This window comes from Cupressus sempervirens, chromosome 11 (genome assembly GCF_028749045.1).
Source record: "Cupressus sempervirens isolate cs-2001-9-10 chromosome 11, ASM2874904v1, whole genome shotgun sequence".
Taxonomy (NCBI): Eukaryota; Viridiplantae; Streptophyta; class Pinopsida; order Cupressales; family Cupressaceae; genus Cupressus; species Cupressus sempervirens.
Genome location: NC_143128.1, coordinates 107,783,140 through 107,808,267, shown reverse-complemented (window position 1 = coordinate 107,808,267; position 25,128 = coordinate 107,783,140). Strand labels below are relative to the sequence as shown.

The 25,128-nt window shown below is 35.3% G+C and overlaps 1 pseudogene; it reads left to right on the top strand.

Moving 5' to 3' along the window:
- The first annotated feature begins 13,284 nt into the window (after positions 1–13,284).
- LOC149528443 (uncharacterized) lies at positions 13,285–17,286 on the top strand (annotated as a pseudogene).
- The last annotated feature ends 7,842 nt before the right edge of the window (positions 17,287–25,128 follow it).

Genomic DNA, 25,128 nt, shown 5'->3' with positions numbered 1-25,128 from the left:
AAAGCTCCAAACCACTAATAGATTCATGAATAATATCATCAAAAATAGGGATCATGCTTCCATTCACTGTGCAAGGACTAAAGGATTTGAAAAGGGACTCCCCCTAGTAGGGGAACCCATCACTTTCTCAACAAAGGATTTTCCATCTTGTAGTCCCAAAAAGGGAGAGATGACCTTTTTATCTGCCATGAATAGAATTGAAACAACAATAATTACATGAAGGCCTGGACCACTAATCGAGAGGAGCGTTGAAGTAGGGAAACTCCCATGCCCAACCAAGAGAGGCATTGGAGGGGAATACACATTGGGAAAACCAAGGTAGTACTATTATGCTCAACATATTTTTTTATTATTATGATTGTTCATATTTTGTATAGGGTTTTAAGGCTTATTCAAAAAAAAATCATTATAAGAGGACTATGAACATATTATATGATTACAAAATTTGTGTCAAACTCTGTTATATCCTATGAACATATTGTCAAATTAAGAGGACTACAAAGGTACATGTTTATTGTGCATGAGATGTTTAGTGTCATTTTATATTTAGATAGGGTGGGAATTTTATTTTTTAATATTTAAAACATGCTTTATAATCCTCATCATATCAAGGGGACACTTCTTTTTGAGTCATTTTATGTTTCACTATTAGCTTAAAACTAGTTGTGTTCATATTGCATCAAATACTTTTTGATAAATTTCTTTTGGTTAGCATGACATACCTTTCTATAATGCTTTCTTCTAGTTAGTTATTTGCATGTTATATGATATCACATATTGGAGCTCATTTAGCTTGGTACATTAGTTTATCTTGTTCAATATGCATTCCTTCTTTCCCTTTTTCTTTTACTTATGGTGTAACAATTATCGACTTGCAATATACTATGATTGTAGTGTATTTTGATATTGTATGAATCATCGATACTATGTGATTAATCTTTATGTCTCATGGTTGCTATATTGTTCATGATTCAACTATAATTTAACAGGAGAACATAATTAATATTATAGAGGAGAGTTTTGTAGAGGCATATATTGAGGATGTGAGAAGAGCATGTGTTGTAGGGTTCCTATGCATTGAAAATGATGAGGATGTAAGGCCAAGCATGGGACAAATGGTGCAAATAAAGAAAGAGATGATGGAGCTTCACATCATATAGATTCGTAGGTTGGTATTCATGGAGAGGTGATCTTATCTCTATTTCTTTGGACCTAATTTTATTTTTGTTTAGAAGGTTTGGCCCCTATCCTACTTTGCCTAATTCAAACACTAAACACTGTGATATGAATTCAAATTTTGATAGTAAGAATGACAATAATACAATCTAACCACTATATCATGCAATACTGTTAAACTTACAAATCCTATATATATATATATATATATATATATATATATATATATATATATATATATATATATATATCTTCTAAGTGAAAAATGGATGTTTGTAAAGAAAACTATGTTAAGGAGAATCTTGAATAACAAAGTAATCATCTCAAACTACTGAGATTCAATTTTATTAATAGTTGTTGCAACTATGAATAAATTCTTAAATCAAGGATTCGCGTAAAACTAGTAAGCCTTTTTCTTCTTTGTTAATGTCATTGTTAAAGGAAGGCACTGACAAAATTTATCAACTCCACAATTATCAGTCCATAGGTGGTAGACACTATTTCATAACCTCTTTCTTTTGTTGAGTATCTTTGGAATTTTTTTATTCACCTAGTTGTGCTAATTGGCAAGTTGTTCAAATTTCATCTTACAAAAGATATGTGTTGTATATTTATTGGGTAGTTATTTTGAGAAAACTTTGAATTGACAAAAATAAATCATAAAATTGATCTTACTCATACTCATTTTCTAACATCAACCATAACCCGAATGATAACAATATCCACTATTTCTACTTTTTAGCATATTCTTCAATTGAATTAAACTTCACCAAAGTTCTAGCTTTCATAAAGAATTGACAAATCTAAGAATCAAGAATAATTATAGGAGCAAAAAATGAAAAATAGTTCTTTTATTTATTTAAAAACAATCAGAAAAACTCAACTGATCAAAGATCCTGAATAGGGAAAACATTGCAATTCGGCCACTCTACATATAAAGGTCTCATACAATTAAAATATTGCCTCTCTATGTAGAAGTATTAGATCATTAAGGACTCCTAGACACATATAATGCATACTATCTAAAATTTAAAAACTCTAAAATAACCATATTCTATTTAGTCGTGTAATTCATATAAAACTAGGCAAATAGTTCTCCTTGTGCAAAGTGGGAGAAATCGCTATTCCAACGAGGACCTTGACGTATTTCCGACCAATCCTTGTAGGGTTCAATAGACCAAGAAAGTTTAACCTGTATTGTACAAACTCAAAGGGACAGAGGACATTTCAACATTGAATCTTAAAATTTTCATCACATACCTCAATTGGAGCCCTTCTTTTGGTTCCTACTGACAACACAATAATCGAACCACCATTGAATTTCTCAACATTACTTAAATACGCCAAAAATGAGTGTTTTGGTTTTCTCTGCTAGGGCTTTTTTGTGGTTGTTTGGGGCCGCATTTTCCTTTCCTCTGGGAGATGAGGCTTAAAACTGAAGCTTAGGGAGGCGGCCTTGCAAACAATGGGGATGCCTCAACTATTGTTGGTGTTGATTCCATGAACTGTAGAGTTGTTACTGATAAATATGGATGTGTCAAGCCTGACAGATTTTAGCCTAATGTGCCTGACGAACTCAGAAATAAAGAAATGAGAAGTTTCATTGTTGAGTGCTCACTTCCTAAGGTCCCAAGAGAAAATGGTGATAAAGAGCCTTCCCAAACTGAGGATCTTTCTGGTGTTGATCCAGGTAAAACCCTCAAATTTTTCCTTCCAAATGATGTTATCGATAGCATTGTTGATTGCTAGGACAAATCAATTATTTTATTTTTCTTAAGGGGGGTTCCATATGAAGTTGACTTCTATAAATGGGCCAAAATGAATTGGGAGAATAGGGGATGGGAGATTGAAGCTTTGAGGGTCTTGGGTAAGGGTTATGTCTCTTGTAAATTCAAACACATAGAACATGCTCAAGACATTTTGCAATATGGGACATGGGTTATATGTGGACAAATATGTTATTTGCAAGCCTGAACTTTGGACTTTCATCCAAAAGGGCCCTCTAGGTCACGTTATCCAATGTGGGTGGAGCTTCCTTTCTTAAATCTTGCCTTTAGACCTTTCTTTAAAAAAATTGTTGCCTAGCTTGGCAAGGTCAATGGTGTAAGAATATTACTGATAAATTTGCTAGCTTAAGGGTGCACTCAAGAGTATGTGTTGAAATGGACTTAGCTAATCCTTTGCTAGAGAACATTAAGCTTATTGGTTGAGGCTTTGAGTTTCTACAGCCATTAGTTTACTTGAACAAGCCTAATGTGTTCTTTTATTATCGTCAGGGGCATCTAATTAGGGATTGTCCTACCAAAAGGCTCTGATTGAGCCATACCCAAGTTTCATCATAGCCTATACAACATCAAGTTTTGAACCAGTCATCTGGTTCTTCCTTGCCAAAAGGTACCAACCAAGATCAACAGCAAACTAGAGATCCTTCTGTCACTAACATGGAGGAAGATGATGTTCTTGAAGCATCCCCTTATAAAGATGTTGTTATGGAAGATGGCTAGACAACAATTCAGAAAAGGAAAGAGCGGTCTAAACCTTCTAATAGGAAGACAAGTCATCCCATACAAGGGGCTTACAAATCTCATCACACTTCTAGTTTGTCTGCTCACCCTTCTCTTGGTTCCCCTTCTCCTAGGCAAAGACCTAAATCTCCTACTCCTAAGGACTGAACCATTCCTTTAGCAGGTCCTTTGGAGAGGCCTAGATCTAGGTCCCCATCTAATGCCAAGCCTAATTCAGGATTTCTTGATCACTCTATAGCTTTAGCTAATTAGTTTGAGGCCTTGCCACAAGATGATGTTCCTTCCACTTTGTCATTGGCGTGAATTTCAAAAAAAAATCATGGAATGTCAGAGGGATTTCTATCCCTCACCACAAATATGGTGTCAAAGATGTTATAATAACATGGAAACCTGATATTGTTTTGCTCCAGGAGGTTAAAATTAGTGGTCCTTATCTCTCTTCTTCCCTTTCTAATGTTTGGAGAGATGCTTTCTTTTTTCAAACTTCTCACTGTAAAGGTAGGGGTGGTGTTGTTATTGGTTTGGCTCCTTGGATCCATAAGTTTGTCATTAACCATGGTGAGGATCCTTCTCATAGCTGTGTGTGGGTTCTCACCTTCATTAATGGTTAGCCTATTGGGTTATGCTATGTTTATGCTCCAAATTTCTTCATAGATAGAGGTTAGTTGTGGGACTGGATGGCTAGGAACCTCCCTCGGTTTGATTGTGTAATAGGTGGGGACTTTAACATGGTAGAATTCCAAAACAATCATAGTTGGTCCAGCCATTCTAAACTTAGTATTGAGGAATTTGATAAGTGGCTTCTATGTCGTAATTCCATTGGGGTGATAGATCCTATCCATGACAAAAGCTCTACCCATGGCAATAATTGGTTCACTTGGTTGAATTGTAGATTTAGTGATGAGAGGAAACTCAGTAGGCTTGGTCAATTTTATGTTTCTCCCAGTCTTCATATTGTTTAGGATGTTGTTGTTCTATCAGTTAGAGTAGACTACACTTGTACTTTCTCTAATCATTTTCCCATTATTTGTTCTATCTCAGGTACTCCTATGGATATTGAGACTTCCAAGCTACCTTACAAACTCAATATTTCTCACCTAAAGAATCCCTCCTATATTGTTTCTCTCATCGGGTTATGGAAGTCCATCCCTAAGGACAACAAGCAAGTTTCTCAATGAGATTGGTGGAATCAGGCTATTCTCAAGTGTGTTGAATTCCTTCATGCTTTTGGTAGAAGGATGGCATGGCAATGTAAATGCAAAGAAAAATCTCTAAAAGGAAAACTTGAACATGATAGAAAATTATTAAATGGCAAACCTAGTAACATAAACTTACAAAATTCTCTAGCTACATTGGAAGCCCAAATTCATAAAATGGACAATTATAGGGGCCAAGGTGCTAAAATTAGGGCAAGATTACATTGGGCCAAGGAGAGGAATAGGGGTTCCAAATACTTCTTTAATTTTCTTAAATATAAGCATATAAAGGAACATATTGGTGCTATTCAAGATGATAATGACACTCTCCATTCGAGGCCTAAGGAGATTCAAAATTTGTTTCAAAATTATTATGAGGCTCTTTTTAAAGAGGATAATAATTGGCTAGATTTCCAATCAATATTAGAAGGAAAAATTAAGGAACACATTCCTATGAAAGTGGATAAGAACTATAACCAATATTTGGATCAAAACCTTACCATAGAGGAATTGGAACATGTTGTCTTTTCTATGCCACGCAATAAAAGCCCAAGAGCTAATGGCCTCCCAATAGAATTCTACCAAACAATGTGGGAATATATCAAGGATGATTTTTATCGTCTTTATTTAGAGGTTATGGAGGTTGACTCATTAGGAGCTGATATAAATAAAGGCATTATTAAACTCATTCCTAAAAGAAAAAATGAGGACACTATATCTAGGTGGCAACCTATTTCCTTATTAAACACTTCTTATAAAATTATTGCTAAAGCCTTGGCTACCAGGATCAAACCAGTGGCTCAGACCAAAAAAAATAGGTTTCCTTGGTGGGAGGTTTATTCTTGACAATCTAATTCTAGCATGGGAAACAATAGACTAGGCCCAACACTCAAGCCAAAATATTATCCTTATGAAGTTGGATTTTGAAAAAGCTTATGATAGAATGCGTTGGATGTTTATTCTTAAAATGTTATAGTGATCAGGGTTTGGTCCTAAGCTATGCAAGCATGTTGAAATGTTGTTTTTTGATGCCAATGCTCAGTTGATAATAAATAAGGAATTACTTAATCCCTTTCCTTTGCAGTGCTCTATTAGACAAGGTTGTCTATTATCCCCTTTCCTTTATGTGCTCATAGTTGATGTTATCAATTATTTGCTCCAAAAGTATAACCAAATGAGTCTTATTAAGGGTATTTCCATCCCTAATAATTTAGTGGTATTAAACTCTCACTTTGTTGATGACAGTATTCTTTTCCTCCAAAATTATGAAGTTGAGATATCTAATACTATGGAGGTGCTCAATCTCTATTGTGAAATCTCTAGGTCTAAGTTATCACATCATAAAACAGAATTTATCATGACTCGTATAGATGTAGTCCCTTCTTAGATTCCTAAAGAATGGAAGCAAATAAAACATGGCCAAATCTCTCGTTATTTGGGCATTCCCTTTGGACAGGGTGTCCCTTTGTCTGATATGTGGAATTAGTTTCTTAACAAATTCAAATCCAAATTGTATGTGTGGAAAAATAAGTACTTATCTCTAGCTGGCAAGATTCAAGTGGTGAATCATATTTTTTTGGTTTCTCATATCTATTATTCCTCATGATGGATGCCATCTAAAAAATGTTATAATGATCTTACTAAACTTGTTCGATGCTTTCTATGATCTAAGTGGAGCAATAATGTTGGTTATACATATACTTCATGGTTGCACTGTATTCAACCTAAATCTAAGGGTGGCTTGGGCTTATTGGGTCCCCCAACTCAAGGGGTTTGCCTAGCTACCAAGTGGATAATTAGAATTGTTTATGGGGAGGAACCTTGGAAGAAGTTAGTTCAGTTTCTTATTTCTCATGCATCCTCTTATAAAAGATGGCAATCAGTCAAATGAGTGGATAAAATTTTATCGTCCCCTTCCTTTCAAATTAAAGATTCCTTCCCTTTGCAATCTATCTAGAAAGCTTGGTAGTTAGTTTGCAAGTTTTTGAATTGGAGAAATCCTTCCTTGCAGCATGGTTTCAATTTTAGCAATTCTTCTATTTGGTGGAACAAATTGGTTCAATATCATAAACACCTCTTGTTGTAGCTTTTCAAAAACATGCTAATTATCTTTTTAAGAAAGGAGTTCATCAGTTTAAAGATTTGTGGGACTTTAATTCTCTAGATAGGGTGTCTTGGACAACCATTAAACATTTTTTTCTTTTGCATAGCAAGATCAAGGATTTTATTATAATTGTTAGATCATTGGTCCCTATCGAGCTTGCTATAAAAATATGCACTCCATTGGAATGCAACTTTTCAAAGGACTGGTGGTGGCTATCTACACATCAATTTGGCCACTTTCCCCTTGGAATAATCTATTTAAATCTTGTGTTTCCAATGCCTTTAAATCCAAGACTTAATAATAAATGGAATTGCAAATTCAATGAAAGCACTTGGTGTAATTTGAGTTCCCAGATCTGGCTTTCTAAAGTTGAGGCTAATGCTCAACTTCTAGCCTAGAAAGTTTTACGTCTCAAATTGCTAGTAGGTAGCAGGATAAGATGTTTGATGATCCAACCTACTAAATGCCCATTTTTTCTGTGAGAGGAAGATCTAAAACATCTCTTTTGGGATTGTATATGGGCTAAGAAAAAGTGGACTACTATCTTCACTTTTCTTCCAGCTATCTTCGAACACTCTTTAATTTGGAAGGAAGCTATTTTAGGAGTTAATCTTAAAAGTAATATTGTAGCTGATTCTTTGTGGCAAATCATATTACTAAACATTTGGAAATGTAGATGCAGGGTTGTATTTTCTAATTCTAAGATGCATCTTGAAGGAGAAATTTTTCAGTTTTACTCTGACATCATTTTCTAGACAATCTTTTTTTGTAACCTTTTGTAGGGAGGACCCAAGGCCTAGTTGAAGATCAGTAACTAGCTTGACAAAATTAAATACCAGCTGCTGCAACTTTTCAAAAGAGATGTATTTTTCTTGAAGGAGCTTCAACGAATGTTAAAATTCAGTCTATAATGTTTTTTGTTTGGTTGTAGCTCTTTGGAACCAATTAGTTGTTGATCTTACTATTTAGCAATTGATTGACTTTTTTGTATATTATTCTTTTTGCTTTATTTTAAAAAAACAATTAAACCACCATTAGGTGCTGCATTTCCTCTTCATTGAAGTTTCTAGAGCCTTTCATTGGTCGCATCAAGAAGCTTTCCCTGTTTATATGAATCCCAAACCCATTATGTTTTTGCATCAAGAAGGTTCGGTGGCTCTTTCCCATTTCGTTAAAGGAGGGTTTTGAATTTTCTAAGTGGAAAGTTCTCAAATTGAAACTTTATTGTAACTTTATCCTTTTCTATATTAAAGTCATTCTCCTTTTTTTAACTTAGGTATGGGAGAACATATTAACTAAATATAGACACATTTAGGTACAATTGAATTTTTAGTTTTTTAGTAGAGTATCAAAAAAGTCATCTTAATATTTATTTTATTATTTTTTAAATAAATTTAAATATACCAACTAATTAAATGTTGTCAAATTAGTATATTAATAAAATGTTTGTATACAATTAAGGGAAATAAGCTAGAACATGTGCTACCTAACTTTGTGGGTCTATGTAGACTAGAGAATCTTGTTTTTTTCTCATCCACTCAGATCATGGACTAGATTGGACAACTTAAACATCATACATTAAGGTTTGATTCCTATGCTAAAAGTGTTAAATTGTCAAAGTTGACTTATTTTACCAAGGTTAATTTTTCCATTACTGTTTGATGCTTAAGGTTGGCCAAACTAGACAAACAAAAATTATTCCTCTTTGAAATTTTGTAGCCAATTGTCATGTGTAAGCCAATGGTTTTATTTAACAGGTTCATTATTTTTACCATTTTGGTGTGCTGACCGAAACCTACACATTTTTTATTAGGGAGTGGGTTAGAGTAGGTTTTGACTAGTGCATGAAAGTTCACTAAATGTATATTTACATTAACATGTCTATATGAAAGAGAAAGATGGAAATATTTAAATTAATATTTGTTGGATATAATAGAAATGCTTATGCTAATGGATTAAGAGAGGTTGGCTTGACTGCTAAAACTAAAACTCAATTTTAATGAGTTCAATTAGGGTATCTTAGACCAAATTATAATATAATATATAGAGAGAGACTTATGGTATGTTAGAATTATTCAAACTATAGCATGTAACAAAGATTTTACAGATTGGGATACATTTAATTGTGTCTATAGCACTAGTAGGGAGATATAATGAGAAGAATATTCACATTCCCACAAGTGAGATTAGGATTGTATTATAGGGTATATGAAGTACACTATGGATCCCTATTTACGAAAATATATTTTATGACCAAACAAGATTTCCAAGACTAGGTTGAAGAGGTTTTCAAAGGGTAACTTTTACAAAATTATATTGTCACTAGACATAGGTATCTTTTTGGAATGTATAGAGGAGCTTGCACTAATTGTAACAACATTTTCCAATGAAATATTAAATGTGACAAGACTACTCCTTTCCTCCCAATTTAACTAGTATAGTATGTGGTAGATATATGTACATAAGGGAGAGATTTCCCATATAGATAACTTATTCTTGTAAATTCTATAAGTGTCTTTACATAAAAACCTACAAAGATGATAGATTCATAATATTCAATGCAATACAATAAATTGAGTTATAGAGCCACATTATGATAGTCATAGCTTTTAGAGATAGTTCAAAGAGCGATAGTTGAAAGTCTCAAATGAGGTAACTACAATGGTGTGGTTAGCTTGACAAGATTGTAAGGAATGGTTTAAGGATAGCTTCATATTAGAATATTTTATTTCCAATTCTTATATAATTTGACCTAAGAGTTATAGGTTTAATAGATTTTAAAGACATTTTGAGTTGTAATAAGGTATTCCAAAGAATGTAGAGTGTGTTTTTCAATGGATGATTTAAAGAAAAAGATCAATGGAAATTTATTTATTTTTAAATGTATTCATTACTAGATAGCATCAGATTGAGGCACATAGTATATATATCTTGGGATACCTAACAATGAATGATTTATTGATGTTTTGTTGATGATAGAATACACAATCTAATGGTGGTAGTATACAACACTTCATCTAGCCATACTAAGAAGGTAGAAACATGGGATAAGATAAAAGTAGAGATTATAGAAGAGAAAATTAGTAGATAATTTAGCAATAAGTGTTAATGGAATAGCTAGTGACTAGAGGACATGCATATGAATAATAAAGCTAAGAATTATAGTAACGAAAGGAAAACCAAATATGAACATACTTTCTTAGCACAACTTGACTTATGAGTAATGGGTGCGACTTTTCTTTCTCATTAACACACCTTCCATCATATGATTTGTTTGCCACTTGATTGTTCTAGTCCATAGAGACATTGATTCTAATTTCCTTAGCAAGGAGTGCCCGTTTGAATGGATTGCAAGATATTTTCTTGGCACTTTATAGATGTGAAGCTAGGTAATCAAACGAAAGAAAAATGATGAAAATAAAATATCAACTCAATACCTGCACTTGATCGAGAAAGAAGGTACAACTGGCTGGGAGGGCCTTACTAATTTAAAGCGTGTTTCCCAGGGTGATTATGAGAGGGTATCACTATAAATCATTGCAGTAGCAGTCGAGAGGTAAAAGAAAAAATCTTCATTTAATGCTTGAACGTGATCAAGAAGTTAATTGACTAGCCAAAAATCTGAGTAACCCACTATTTTTTTGTTAATTTTACTTTATTATTCATAAACTTTCGGTGGTCGACATTTTGAATCTCATTTACTATTTTCAAGTTGTCACCATTAAACTGAAAATGAGATGAGTATTCAGTACTTGTTTTCTTGGGGTAATGTGACACAAGTTTACATATTTCGTGAACTCGTGAAGTTGCAACTCTGAGCACTTCATTTCTTTCTTATGGTGCATAGATAGTCCTCGCCTTGGATGATAAGATTTTCTCTTTAAAAGGAGATGGATTTTCATACTAGATGACCTTAGACGTAAGAATATGGTTTACTTATACAAATTAATAATTAAAGGCCATCTTCTCTAAGTAAAAGGAGACATGTCAAACCTTGACGAATATAGATTAGAAGGAGACTCTAAAGATCACTGAAGAGGATTTTTTTCTACCACATTAGACTTTGTTAGTTATGAAAACAATCTTATGAGAATTTTCTCTTGTAGTCTTGGAGGGAATATAATGGGATGGCTTTAATAATTAGCCCCACCAAGCAAGTCTTTTAAAGTCTAAAAGATAAATTCATATCACACTATGTCTAGAATTGTCGACTTGAGGGCATTATGATTGATTTGTATGATACTTAAAAAGACCTATGGAACCTTTCACGACATTGCTTTCAATGTGGATACATTTAACCAAGAAAGAGCCATATGGTATTCCTGACAAGCTATTAATTGACCTATTTGTTTGCAACTTCAAAAAAGAGCTTGGAAAATATCTTTGTCTTAGATTTTTGGCTAACATTGAAGAAGTTATAGAGATGGAGTTTAGAATTGAAAAAAAAATCATTGATGGTGATACCATCAAGATCAATAATGAGAAAGACCATAAGGAAGCCCTAGGAAGCAAACACCATAGAACACCCTTTTGGTCTAAAAACAAGAGCATTTATAATGATGGAGTTGTGGATGCAGAGACTAGTGGTCCTAGCTAGCTAACATGTAGAAACTTTCAAACTTGAAGCTATCTCTTTCTCCTTTGCATTCATAGTGGTTTCTAGATCAAGAGGAGGGGACGCTCTCACTAGTTGAGGCCTATTGGTGATGGTTCCAATTGATGGCATTACCATTCTTGCTAATATTTTGCATAAGATAAATGATTCTCTTTGTGCTACTATTTTCCCTACCACTTAGTGATTTTCTATATTATTAAATATCTAGAGTACTACAATTTGTTTTTTCATATATTATTATAGAATTTTTCACATATAGACTCTAAGAGCATGAACTTTTACTATCCACATTTTTTTTTAAATAATGTAGTACTATCATTTCTGCCATTGAAATACAATAAAACTCAAAAAAAAGAAACTACTAGTAATTCTTCTAAATTCGGACTACAAGATTGGATATAATTATTATTAATTTATAAATTAGTGTATATACTGATAACTTTTCTACACCAATCCATGGTTTGATAAATACTCTAATAAAAACAATGTTAACTTTGTAACCATTTAAATTTATGAAGAGTTTCATAATTGAATGTAATCTTATAAATCCACCTACAATCAACAATTTTAATAGTTATTTAAATATGAATTTGAATGTTATTATTTAATATATAACTATTAGAAATCAAAGATTTCTATTTTCTAAATTAATAATTCAATTATTTCTAAATAATTATTTAATTATAACAATTGTGAAGTTTGTTGAAAGTGCAAACTGAGAAAGAATAGAAAGTAAGAAAGAGGTAAAACACAAACACATGATTTTATCGTGGTTCACAACAAATTGTGGCTACGTCCACACTGCAAGGAAGATCTCTTATTAATGTTAAAGTCTGAACTTTACATCACAACTGTAGCTTCAACTCTTCGAATACAATATACAATAATGAACCTCTAATACATATATATATATATATATATATATAGAGAGAGAGAGAGAGAGAGTCTCAAAAAGAAATGAAGAGACAAACAATTAGAGGGAAACAATAATAAATTGTGAATAATAAATGGAAGACTGTTGGGCTTCACATATACACCCAACAATAATAAGCATCCAATATATTAGAGTCAACTTAACCTTTTAGATTACTGCTCATTGATAACAAATATATTCAATTATAACATTTTTCTTTTTAATGACATTAATATATTATAATTCAAATGTAGTTTGACATCCTATTACGTATTTAGAAATAAATTAAACTTGAAAAACATAGTCAATTTTGATTTTTGAATACTTTTAGTTTAATTATTAATGTACTTTTAATTTAATTATTAATATACTTTTAATTTAATTATTAATGTACTTTTTGTTTAATTATTAATGTGATGTATCATTTCCTACCCACTTGGTGTGAATAAGCAACCGATAACATTATAGTCAACACGCCCTTTTTTCTGTCACCCCCACTTGGTGTGGATAAACAACTGATAACATTATGGTCAACACGCCCTTTTCTGTCACCCCATGTAGATCGTGAGTTCATTGACAATAGCATTATTTTCTATTGACCTTAGGGCTCGGGTCTCTCTCCACTTTAATGAAGTCAATGAATTACAGAAGAGTATTATAATTAATCTATCCATCTAATTAATTAACTTTTTTTCAGTGATGGTAAATGCCGCTAATATTTCAGATGGTTTCTCCTCTGCAACTTTGTAAAAGCAATGGCTGTTGCTACGATTAACTCCGCCTTGATTGGTACAGTTTTTATCATCCTTTCCACAAACCTATGTATTGCTCTGCTCAATTGTCCTACTCAAGAATCCCAAGCCCTTCTTTCGTTCAAAGCAGCCTTGAATATCTCTGATGGCATTCTCAATTCATGGGTTAATGGAAGCGATTGTTGCTCCATGTGGGAAGGCATAACTTGCAATAATCTCACCAACCATGTAGAGCGAGTGAATTTGAGTGATTACACCAACCATGCACAGCAGGGCTTGCAGAGTGGAGTCAAATTTGCTTGTTTGTGCAACCTTCCTTTTCTCAAATTCCTCAACTTGAGGAGCATTGGTCTAACTGGTAATATTCCTTCTTGTTTGGTAAATCTCTCTCATCTTCACTATCTGCAGCTCAAAAACAATAGCTTGAGTGGGATTCTTCCCACTGGGATTTGTCAGTTAACCAATCTTACCTATATAGATATAAGTTATAACCAACTAACTGGATTATTGCCTCCATGTCTGCGAGATCTCCCTTTGCTTAAGTTCCTAGGTCTTTCCATCAACAAATTTCATGGAATCCTTCAGCTCAATAGGCTTTCCTCCCTTAAGCAGCTTTATGCACGCAATTTCTCATTCCATGATTACATCACTTCTTCGCAGCTGGCATTACCATCATCTGTTAAGATTCTCTGTCTCTCGTCAATTAAGATTTCAGATACTCTTCTCCATAATCTTGCAGAATTAAAATATTTGTTTGTATCGTACTGTGTGCTAAATATTAGGAAAACTTGGATTCCCCCATTTCAGTTACAAGGCTTGGATGTGAGCTCATGTAGTATTGTTGGTCGAATTCCCGAATGGCTTTCCACTCAATATTCATTACAGACTTTTGACGTTGGGTTACGACAACATGTTTGGAGAAATCCCCTCCTGGGTATGGAAGAACAATGCTGATTTGTACATGTTAAACCTCTCTGGAAATCATTTGCATGGCAGACTTATTATCCCCAACAGATCTGTTCATTGGATGACAGTGTTAGACGTGTCCAGAAATGCATTTGATAATAATTACAACACAACACAACAAAGAAACCAAACAAGAGAGAAAGCTATAGAGAAAAAGCCATGGAGAAACCCATAAAATGAGCTCTGCTGATCACAGCCCAATCCATTCTATTTATAAGCAAATACATCATAAATGTATAGTAGAAGTCAGCTGCAATATTAATGGTGGTGGACAGTTGAAATGGACGGCTGAATGGTTGGCTGCACATGGAAAATGAATGGTCAGTGCTGGGCGGCTGGTCTGTGCCAACCATATCTAAGATAATTAATTTATTTCAACATCCCTCCATAAATTAATTATCATTTTTTATTTTTTTTAGAAATCCCTCCATAGTCTAGAGACGATGGGTCCTGGCCTTAAGCCTTGTTAGGTACCCATTTACAATCAATTATCAAATGCTTTCACTCATCTTGTTTCCCTCATCATAATCACTCTAGGTTTTGTACGGATTAACCATAACCAATGCAATATCAAAGTGGTTTTAAGTTCACCACAAACTTCTTAAACATCACACAAGTGGTTTTAAGATCACCACAAACTTCAAACACTCAAGTGGTTTTGGATTACCACAAACCAAGCACTCATTGGTTTTAATGACCACGAATCATAACTATGGGGAAATTATCATCACTTTGGCTTTTCTCCTTCTTGACCTGCATCAAACTGATTATTGAGTCCATATAAAAAGAAATCCATCTACCAAGATACATGGGTACCCAGCCGCTGTACTCGCCAGTTCTATAGGAATCCTTTTCACATACATGGTTCATCAATATGTCAAACCAAAAAACCTTTAGGGTGTCGGGCACAATTGATAATGCACTCCATACATTCACATAGCCCATTAAAAATCATTACTAATTCAATTTTCATCACTTGGTTGGGGGATATCAATGCAATCAACTTCTATTACATGACCACTATCAAGAACATCATATCCTTCACAATTAGACAAACAAATTCTCACTTCCAATCCCAGTACTTTTATCCAATCAGCACACAGATAGACCTTTGCACCATGACAAAAAACTCTAGCATGCCATCTCATTTCCTAATGAACCCTAACTCCTACAACTGACTTATAATACTCCACACATATTTCAAATAAAAATTCATAATAAAACATTGTTAATAGTAACAAAATATGCTTTCACCTTCAACTTTAGCTTCCTTCTTTTCATGGCTTGTCTCTTTCTCATAGCACTCCCTTGATTTGTTCTTCTCACATTAGAAGTGTGTATGCAATATTTGGCTCTCCCGCTTGCACAAAGTTGCTCCACATTCCACAAACTTATGAGTAACAACTTGACATTCCCGCATTAATAGCAATCCAACACTCTTGAGTTGCTTAAAATCAGCAATGCTTCTTTATCTTTGATTATCCACTCCATTTTCACACATTACCAACAATATCATACTTCCAATTTTCTCTTCCTTCTAGCAATATTTTTCTTTGGCATGAGTTATCCTTTAACACTATGTTGCCTCGTTAACTGGCTACATCACAAATCACATTCCTTGCCAAATACACCACCAACCATCTTCCATTCAAAGACAATGTCAATCATCTTTCACAATGGCTTGAACATTCACTCTCACACATGATAACAATCTCATTTGAGGAAATTTCTTTGGATCTCCTTTGCAACACTTTTTCTCTTTCAGCTCACTTAACAAATTAACATTCACAGAACTTCAATCCAGCTCCGTAATGGGCAACCTTCTTCACAACAGCAGCCTTCTTAACAAGACATTAGCAATCATATCACAATCTTTCACTCCACATCTTTCAATCACAATATTTCACTCATTGCTCTCTCAAGACCTTTGAATCATTTACCATAAGCTTTGATACCATGATAATAATTACAACACAACACAACAAAGAAACCAAACAAGAGAGAAAGCTATAGAGAGAAAAAGCCATGGAGAAACCCATAAAATGAGCTCTGCTGATCACAGCCCAATCCATTCTATTTATAAGCAAACAGATCATAAATGTATAGTAGAAGTCAGTTGCAATATTAATGGTGGTGGACAGTTGAAATGGACGGCTGAATGGTTGGCTGCACATGGAAAATGAATGGTCAGTGCTGGGTGGCTGGTCTGTGCCGACCATATCTAAGATAATTAATTTATTTCGACCGCATTGACTGGACACTTACCATCTTTGTGGCCTCCATATCTACAGCTCTTGGTGGTTAATGATAATGCTCTAATTGGCACCATTCCTCCAATTTTGTGCAATATAGATCACCTTCTAAAGTTAGATCTGGCAAACAACAAACTGAAGGGTGAAATTCCTCCATGCTTCTCAAACTATAAGGAAATTCAAGTGTTGAATTTAGGAGGTAATGGCCTGGAGGGAAGCAAACCAAAAGCACTATGCTCCTCCTCTTTGATAGTAAGAAATGATTAAGTTAAGTGACACTTTCCCTCCATCAATCACCAATTGCAAGAGATTGCAAATACTAGATATTGGGCACAACAGATTTGTTGGGAAAATTCCACAGTCACTAGGAAATCTATCAGCCCTTCAAGTGTTGATGATTAATGGCAATCGTTTTAGGGGCAGCATTCCTCCAGAAATTCTCCAATTGAAGCAGCTCCAGATCTTAGACCTTTCGTCTAACAACATATTAGATTCTATTTCCCCTAATATTTCATCTCTACAAGCGATGAAAATAGCAAGAGAAGATGGTCATATGTTATCTACTCTGTTGGACCCCTTTCATATATTTGTAAGGAACAAAGGACTTGAGACATATTTTAAACTTGGCCCATTTGATGCATATATCATTCGAGTTTCGAGTCATGTTGAATTCGACATGACTGTGAAAGGCTTAGAACAACCCTACTCATTTGTTCTTTCCACTACAACATACATAGATCTCTCGAGCAACCAATTAGATGAGTTCTAGTGGATTTTGGAAAGTTGAAAGGGTTGAGGTTTCTCAATCTATCAATGAACAACCTCAGTGGAGTTATTCCACCCAGTTCGGGGCAAATGAATCAATTCATTGGACCTTTCTTCAAATAGATTTTCTGGCACTATTCCTGCAGAGATTCAATCTCTAACTTCATTGGAATGATTAAATTTTCCCAACAACAACCTCTCAGAGAGCATACCTCAAGGAGGATAGATGATCACTTTTGACAACACATCATATTTTGCAAATCCTTATTTAGAGGGAGGCCCACTTCCAAAGAACTGTTCATGGCCACAATTCGCTCCCCCCTCCCTTCTGCAAACAATATGCAGGATAGAAACAAAGATGATAGACAGTGAATATCATGGTATGTGATTCGACTAGGGTTTTCACATGTAGCGGCTTTTTGCTGTGTAATGTTATTGCTTGTAGTGGGAAAGGGATGGAGAGAGAAATACTTCAGTAGTGTTGATAAGATTTTGAAGTTTTAATTTCCTTCACTTGAAAATCAGATATCAAGAAGAATATTTTCCATTCTTGTATTCACATAAAACTGTACAGGGACATATCTAGTTGTGTGCCATATGCATAAAGCTACAGGAAAGGAAACAGCTATAGGAAAGGAAATAATCAATTTAGGAAAGAATCAGTTTAATATTAGAAACAATCTAATATTCCAACACTCCCCCTCAAGTTGGTGCATAGATATCCCACATGCCCAACTTGCCCAAAAACTTCGAGAACACTTGACTTGAAACTGCTTTGGTAAGAATATCAGCTAGCTGATCTTCTAATTGAATCTTAGGTAGCTCCACAATCTTCTCATCCAACTTCTACTTAATAAAGAATCTGTCTACCTCAACATGCTTTGTACGATCATGTTGAACTGAATTATGAGCAATATCACATGCTACTTTATTGTCACAATATAGTTGAACTGGCCACCTAGACGGACAACCCAAATCTCTCAAGAGAAGTCTTAGCCACAATGATTCACATACTCCAAGTGCCATACCTCTAAATTTTGCCTCAAGACTTGATCATGCAACAACATTATATTTTTTGCTTCTCCATGTAACGAGATTACCTCCTACAAAGGTGAAATAACCTGAAGTAGAATGCCTATCATCTACTGCTCCAGCCCAGTCAACATCAGTATATGCATCAATGCTTTGATAATCCTCATTTTTAGTGAATAAAATTCCTTTTCTAGGAGTAGACCTCAGATACCTCAAAATGCACATAACAATACTTAATGCATAGGCAAGGTCTGGCCTTGTGTGCTCTAAGTACATCAATCTTCCTATGAGTCTCTAGTATCTTCCTTTATCAAATAGTACCTGATTAGACTCAATACATAACTTCAATCCTTCTTCCACTCGTGCATCAACGGGTTGACATGATAACATACCGATTTCCCGTAACAAGTCTAAGGCATACTTTCTTTGAGACAGCAAGATCCCTTTATCAGATCAAGACACTTCAATCCCAAGGAAATATTTCAAGGGACCAAGGTCTTTCATTTCAAATTCTCTAAACAAGTAATCCTATGGAGTCCTCCTTTCTTCAAGATCATTTCTTGTAACTATCATGTCATCCACATACACAATAAGTGCAGTGATCTTACCTTGCTGATTCTTTATGAATAAAGTATGGTCTGAATTGCTCTAATGGTAACCAAAGGCTTTGATTGACTTTGTGAATCTTCTGAACCATGCCATCAGAGATTGTTTCAACCCATATAGTGACTTCTTTAATCTACACACCTTCAAACTATGTATGTCTAGTATCATGCAGCCGAGTGGGAGTTCCATGTAGACTTCTTCAAACAACTATCCATGTGGAAAGGTGTTCTTCACATCAAACTGTTGTAATGGCCAACCCAAGTCCGCAGCTAGAGACAACAAGACTCGTACTATATTGATTTTAGCTACAGGTGAAAATTTCTCTTTATAATTGATCCTATAGGTTTGGGTGCCTTTTGCCAACAGTCTCACCTTAAAGTATTCAATTGTACCATTTGCTTTATACTTAACAGTATAAACCGATGGACATCCAACTAATTTCTTTCCTAGTGGACGGTCAACAAGTTCCCAGGTATTATTTTCCTGTAATGATTTTGTTGATGTAAATATGTATTTACTATTTACACTTACTTAAGTTTACTTAGGTTAATGCATTATTTTATTATATTACATTATTTTATTATTTATTTTCTAAGACACTTAGGAGTTTGTGCACCTTTATGAGTTGTCATGTTGCCAACATAGAAGTACACAACTCTAATTCAGCACATGGTGTCAACAACACTGGAGTTTGCATCATTCACTGAGTTGTCATGTAGACAACACAGTTATTTGCACTCCTTTTTTAGCACATGTTGTCTACAACATAAATTTGCATGTTACACCATTGTAGGCTTATCCTCTCATCATCGCACTTACTTCCATGCATAATGGAGGATAACCCATATCTGGTGGACATGTGTCTAGTTGTATGACTTATCATGTAGCTGATTCTTAGGCATTTTAGATGCATCTCAGAGGCCTTTATATAAAGGCACTCCTAGTGTACTTTTATGCATATTAAATCAAATACATTGTTATTATGATCATACTCCTTTCTGGTCTATAGTTATGCTTGTGTTTGAGTTCTTAGTTCTTGGGTGAATTTTGTCCTAAAGCAAATTTTTACATGGTATCAGAGCTTGGAGAATTTCTCTTCACATAGTCGTTTGAGACCATTGTTGTTTTAGCACCTCGACCTGAATCTAAAGTACGCACAAATTGGGAGCATCTAAAGGTAAATCTAACCTTGCCATTGCATTTGAAATATCGATTTGGTGCAAATCAGCTATAAGCTCGGCTATCCTAGGCCAAAGTCAATCGTGAGGCAAAAAAAAATTTGCAAATTGACACTCGAAGGCCTCAATTTGCAACATGAGTATGATTTTTTAGATCTGCAATTTCTTTCAATTCAGATCTGTAATTTAATTAATTCTCTACATTTTTTTGAATTTTGCTTTTTTTGAAAAAAAATTGCCCAGACGGGCAGGCACAAGAAATTTTTTTGGTACAAGTATCGAGCAATCAGATCTCGGACCTACACCCTGCACAAAGAATATTCCATAGAGAACAAGGAATATTCTACCCCTGGCAGTACCTCTACAAAATCTAGCATGTACCCTTTCACTAGCAACCAGGCATCCAACTCACGGCAAGCCCAACACATTTCGTGGCTTGTTTGCTTAGTGTCTATGGTGGATTGTTTTTAAACAATAACAAGTGTTTTCCCACACTACATGTGGGATTATATTTCTAAGCACGGACAACTTATTGCAATTTATGGCGATGAGGAATAAATTCCCGACGGCTCTAATCTTACAATCTGGCACCATCTATTTCTCTTTCCCATCTACAGGTTAGCTCTAGCTCATAATGGAGGAATTTTGGTACCCTATAGACATTCATGACATCGCCAAAGGTTCCTGGCCATCTGAAATTCCCTCCAATGATGAAAGCATTTTTGGCGGATCTCTGACACCACACAATACTTCCTACAAGGACCCACAACCTTTGTACATCTGCAATGTGGCAAGAGATCCACTCTCCACATAACTGTTGAGTGTTGAATAGTCAACACCACCTGCATAGACCCATATGCCACATGGATGCGCAAACCAAGCCACGTGGAGTCTCCACCTACACACCACATCATGACTAACAACGAACATCAATACATTTGCCACGTCTACCATTTTGTACAGTGCCACATGGAAAGTGACATGTCAGTAGACACATCACGTATATGTATGGATCTGTACTTTATCCGTACAATTGACTTAGCATATGGCCTGCCACGTCACCCAGACAGGTTTTTTTTGTTGACATCATCATTTTGCAAGGTTAAAATTGACATCCATATAACCGTCGAAACTAGGCTTTTTTAAACTGTTGTGATAGTTGTTTGATTGCCAAATTTAAGCATGCACTTTTCCTCCTAGACCCCTCTTCAGATTGATTTTTGATTTGGCAACTTGACTTTGAGAGGCCATAACTTGGACATTCGAACTCCAATTCAAGTGTAATTTTTTTTGAAATTAGGTAAAAGTTCCTGAACTTTTCTGTGGTGGTGTTCTTTTCTGATTTTGGTGCAATAATTTTTAGAAATTACATTTTTTGGTGACTATACCTATTCAATCCTGTATTTTGCAACTTCAAACGCTTTGTACAGGCTCATCTAGACACAAAAATAGGTTCTATTTTTTTTAAAGTGCATTATTTTTTGTCTAATTTCTAGATCTGTAGCCAGATTCTAGGATTGTGTGGATAAAAATCTTACTTTGATAAATAGGGCTTTTTTAGCATTGTATTGCTTTGATTACTTTTCATAATTGTTGTACATTTGAGCTACAGTGCTTAGTGACAGATTTGGGCCTCAAAAAGTAATTGTAAAAAGCAAAATAAAAAGTCCACTTTGTCCTTTTTGACAAGTGGCCTATTGTACATGCACTACATGTAAAGCGCCCAAAGCATCTTTTTTTGGGGGATTCTTTTGATTGAGTGAAAGGGGGGGGGGGGGGGGGGGGGGGGGGTGTACTGTGTTTTGTGTCCCTCTTGTGTGCTCTTTTCATTTTCTACATCATGGGTTCACCTAAATGTCCACTTCTAACTTTACGCAATATTCTACATGGAAAGATATTGTATGGAGTAGATTAATGGCGAAGGTCTAAATCTTTATGTTGATGGTACAATTCCAAAACCCACTGATGGTAACGAACTCATTGATTGGGAAATTATAGACAATCAAGCTTTAGGAATTATCAGGAGTTGTGTACATAGAGACCTCTTCTTCCATATTGCCAGTTTCACAAAATCCAAACTTGCATGGGACAAACTTGAATTATTGTGTGGTAAGGTGGACGAGGAAAAGGGATTTCATATTGAGGATGATCTACTTCTCTTGGATCCAAAGAACTTTGACACAATTCAAGATGACATCAACAAAGCCAATGAGTTTAGGGCACTACTTAAAGATTGTAGAAATCCCATGAAGAGTGACAAGTCGATTCATCACATCCTAAAGAGGCTACCTTCAGAGTATGCTTCCTTTGTTTTGAGTTATAATACTCACACGTTGACCATGGGAAGTGCTTTCTAGAAGACTAAATTTGATGCATTTGTAGAGCTGTTGATTGTTGAACAATTTCACTTGATAGATTTGGGACTTCTCATGACATTAAAGACCAAAGCATTAGTGGTTAGTGATGAGAACCAATCAAGTCAAGGAGGAAGAAGTTCTAGCAACAACAAGAAGCAGTGGAAGTAGAAATCACAATTTGAGACACAACAATCCTCCTCACAGCAAGGCAATTATTTTTCCAACAAGAAGGGAAGTAATGAAAAGAAGGACAAATTTTTTTGTGCATATTGCAAAAATCCAAATCATGATGAGCATCATTGTAAGACTAAAAGAATCGATGAGTTGGAAAACCTACTCAAGAAGAACAAAATTCAAGTGCTAGGTACTTCCAAGGATTCAACTCCAACCTCTTCAAAGGGAAAAGGGTAAGCACTTATGACAAACATAAGTTCTTCTTTAGAATAGATGCTTGACTTAGGTGCCTCCTATCATATGGGTTCTTCAAAAGGAGACTTTTCTTTATTGAAGCAGTCATAGGTACTACACATCTTTATGGGAGATGATACTAAAATGGAATTTGAAGGGAAAGTGTAGAAGTTGAGAAAACCAACTTCACATATCCTCAAGAACACTTGCATGCAAATATCATACAATGAAGAGAAACCAGAAAATGGAAAAAGTAGAGCTTAGAAGTTCTCAAAAATGTGAGAGCGAAAATGTATTCTAAGTTATGAAAACAAAATAAAAAAATTCAACCTTTTAAGGTGAACGAAACCCTGAAGGAAAGAAAACTAGGTTTGTGCATTATAATTAATATAAAATATTAATTATATGCACCTAAGAGAGCTAAAGCAACTAGAGTAATAAATAACTTACTCTAACACCCCCCTTAAGTGAATCTTAAGAGGAAGCTAACCTAGCAAAGCTATGAAAGCAGGAAAATGGGTCCCGACAACAAGGCCTGATTAGGTATCCAAAATAAGCAAATCTCTATAAATTGAAGACAAAGGAGAAAACCTAGTGGGAAAAACCCCTCCCCAAAAAGAGATAGAACAAACATGCTAAGAAAAGCATGAAGGAAGGAAGGCCTGAACAAGACCCCCCAAGGACAACTTCCATAATCCCAAGCATAGACTGCAGCTGAACATAGTGAGGCAATGCAAATGACTTGGTGAAGATGTCAGCAACCTGTGCATCAGTGGAAATGTACTCTAAAGAGAGAACATTGTCCTGGATCAAATGATGAATGAATTGCATATAAAGCTCAATGTGTTTAGTGCATTGATGCTCCATTGGGTTGTGGGAAATATGAATAGCACTCTAATTATCGTACCACTGAATAGTGGGACGATCAGGAGGAAAATCAAACTCAATCATCAACTGCAGAAGCCATAAAATCTCTTGACTAGAAAGCACTATGGCTCGATACTCAAACTCTATAGATGAAAGTGTGTGAACCTGATGCTTCTTGCACAACCATGTGATAGGACCAGAGCCAAGATAGAAAACAAAGCCAAAAGTAGACTTCTGATGATCAACATCGTCGGCCCAATCAAAGTCAGTGTAGCCAACAATGTGAGGTGTCTCTAATGTGTAATGAATGCCATACATCAATGTGCCCTGAATGTCTCTCAAAATACGCTTGGCAGCTTGCCAATGACTCTCATGAAGCTCATGTGAAAACTAAGAGACAAGACCCACTACGAACAAGAGATTAGAAAAAGTGTGTGTCAAGTACAACAAGCTACCAACCAACTGCCAGTACAATGTGGGATCCACTAAAGGAAAAGTGCAAGAGGTAGAAAAAGTAACACCTGATTGAAAAGGTGTAGGAGTAGGCTTGCAATCAAGCATGTCAAAGCGTCGAAGCATTTCAAGAGCATACTTCTGCTAGTAAACAAAGATTCTAGCAGGGGACTAAACAATCTAGAGACCAAGAAAATAGTGTAGCAGGCCAAGATCAGTCATTTCAAACTGTTCCATCAATGCTCTCTGAACATCCTTAATCATAGAGGACGAGCTACCTATGAGAAGAAGATCATCAACATATAGCACAAGGATCAAAACCTCAGCCTCAAGATGCTAAATGTAGACTGTAGGATTGGAATGGCAGCATGTGAAGCCTGTAGAAAGCATAAAGGAGTTCATCTTCTCATACCAAGCCCAAGGGGCTTGTTTGAGACCATACAATGAGCGTTAGAGTCTGCAAACCAAGGAGGAATCCTGCACAAATCCCTGAGGCTGCTCCATGTAAATCTCCTCAGTAAGATCACCATGAAAGAATGCACTCTTCACATCCATCTGAAAAATGGGCCATCCCTATGAAGCTGCAAGGGATAAGACAAGGTGAATAGAGTTCATCTTGGAGACAAGGGAAAATGTCTCAGTGTAATCAATACCCTCAACCTGTGTAAAAAACCTTCACAACAAGATAGGCCTTGTGCTTATCAATAGAACCATTAGCAGCAAACTTAGTACGATACAACCATTTGCATTGCACAACCTTTCTTCCCTTAGGAAGAGAACAAAGATCCCAAGTATGATTCTTCATCAAAGAAGAATACTCCTCCTCCATTGCACTGTCCCACTCAAGATGTCCTGCCGTTGCTGCAAAAGTCTAAGGATCATCACAAATAGCATAACTGAGAAGACTAGAACCCGTAGTATATGAACGAGTGCGACAGGAAGTGGTAGGGTCACCAGCTAGCA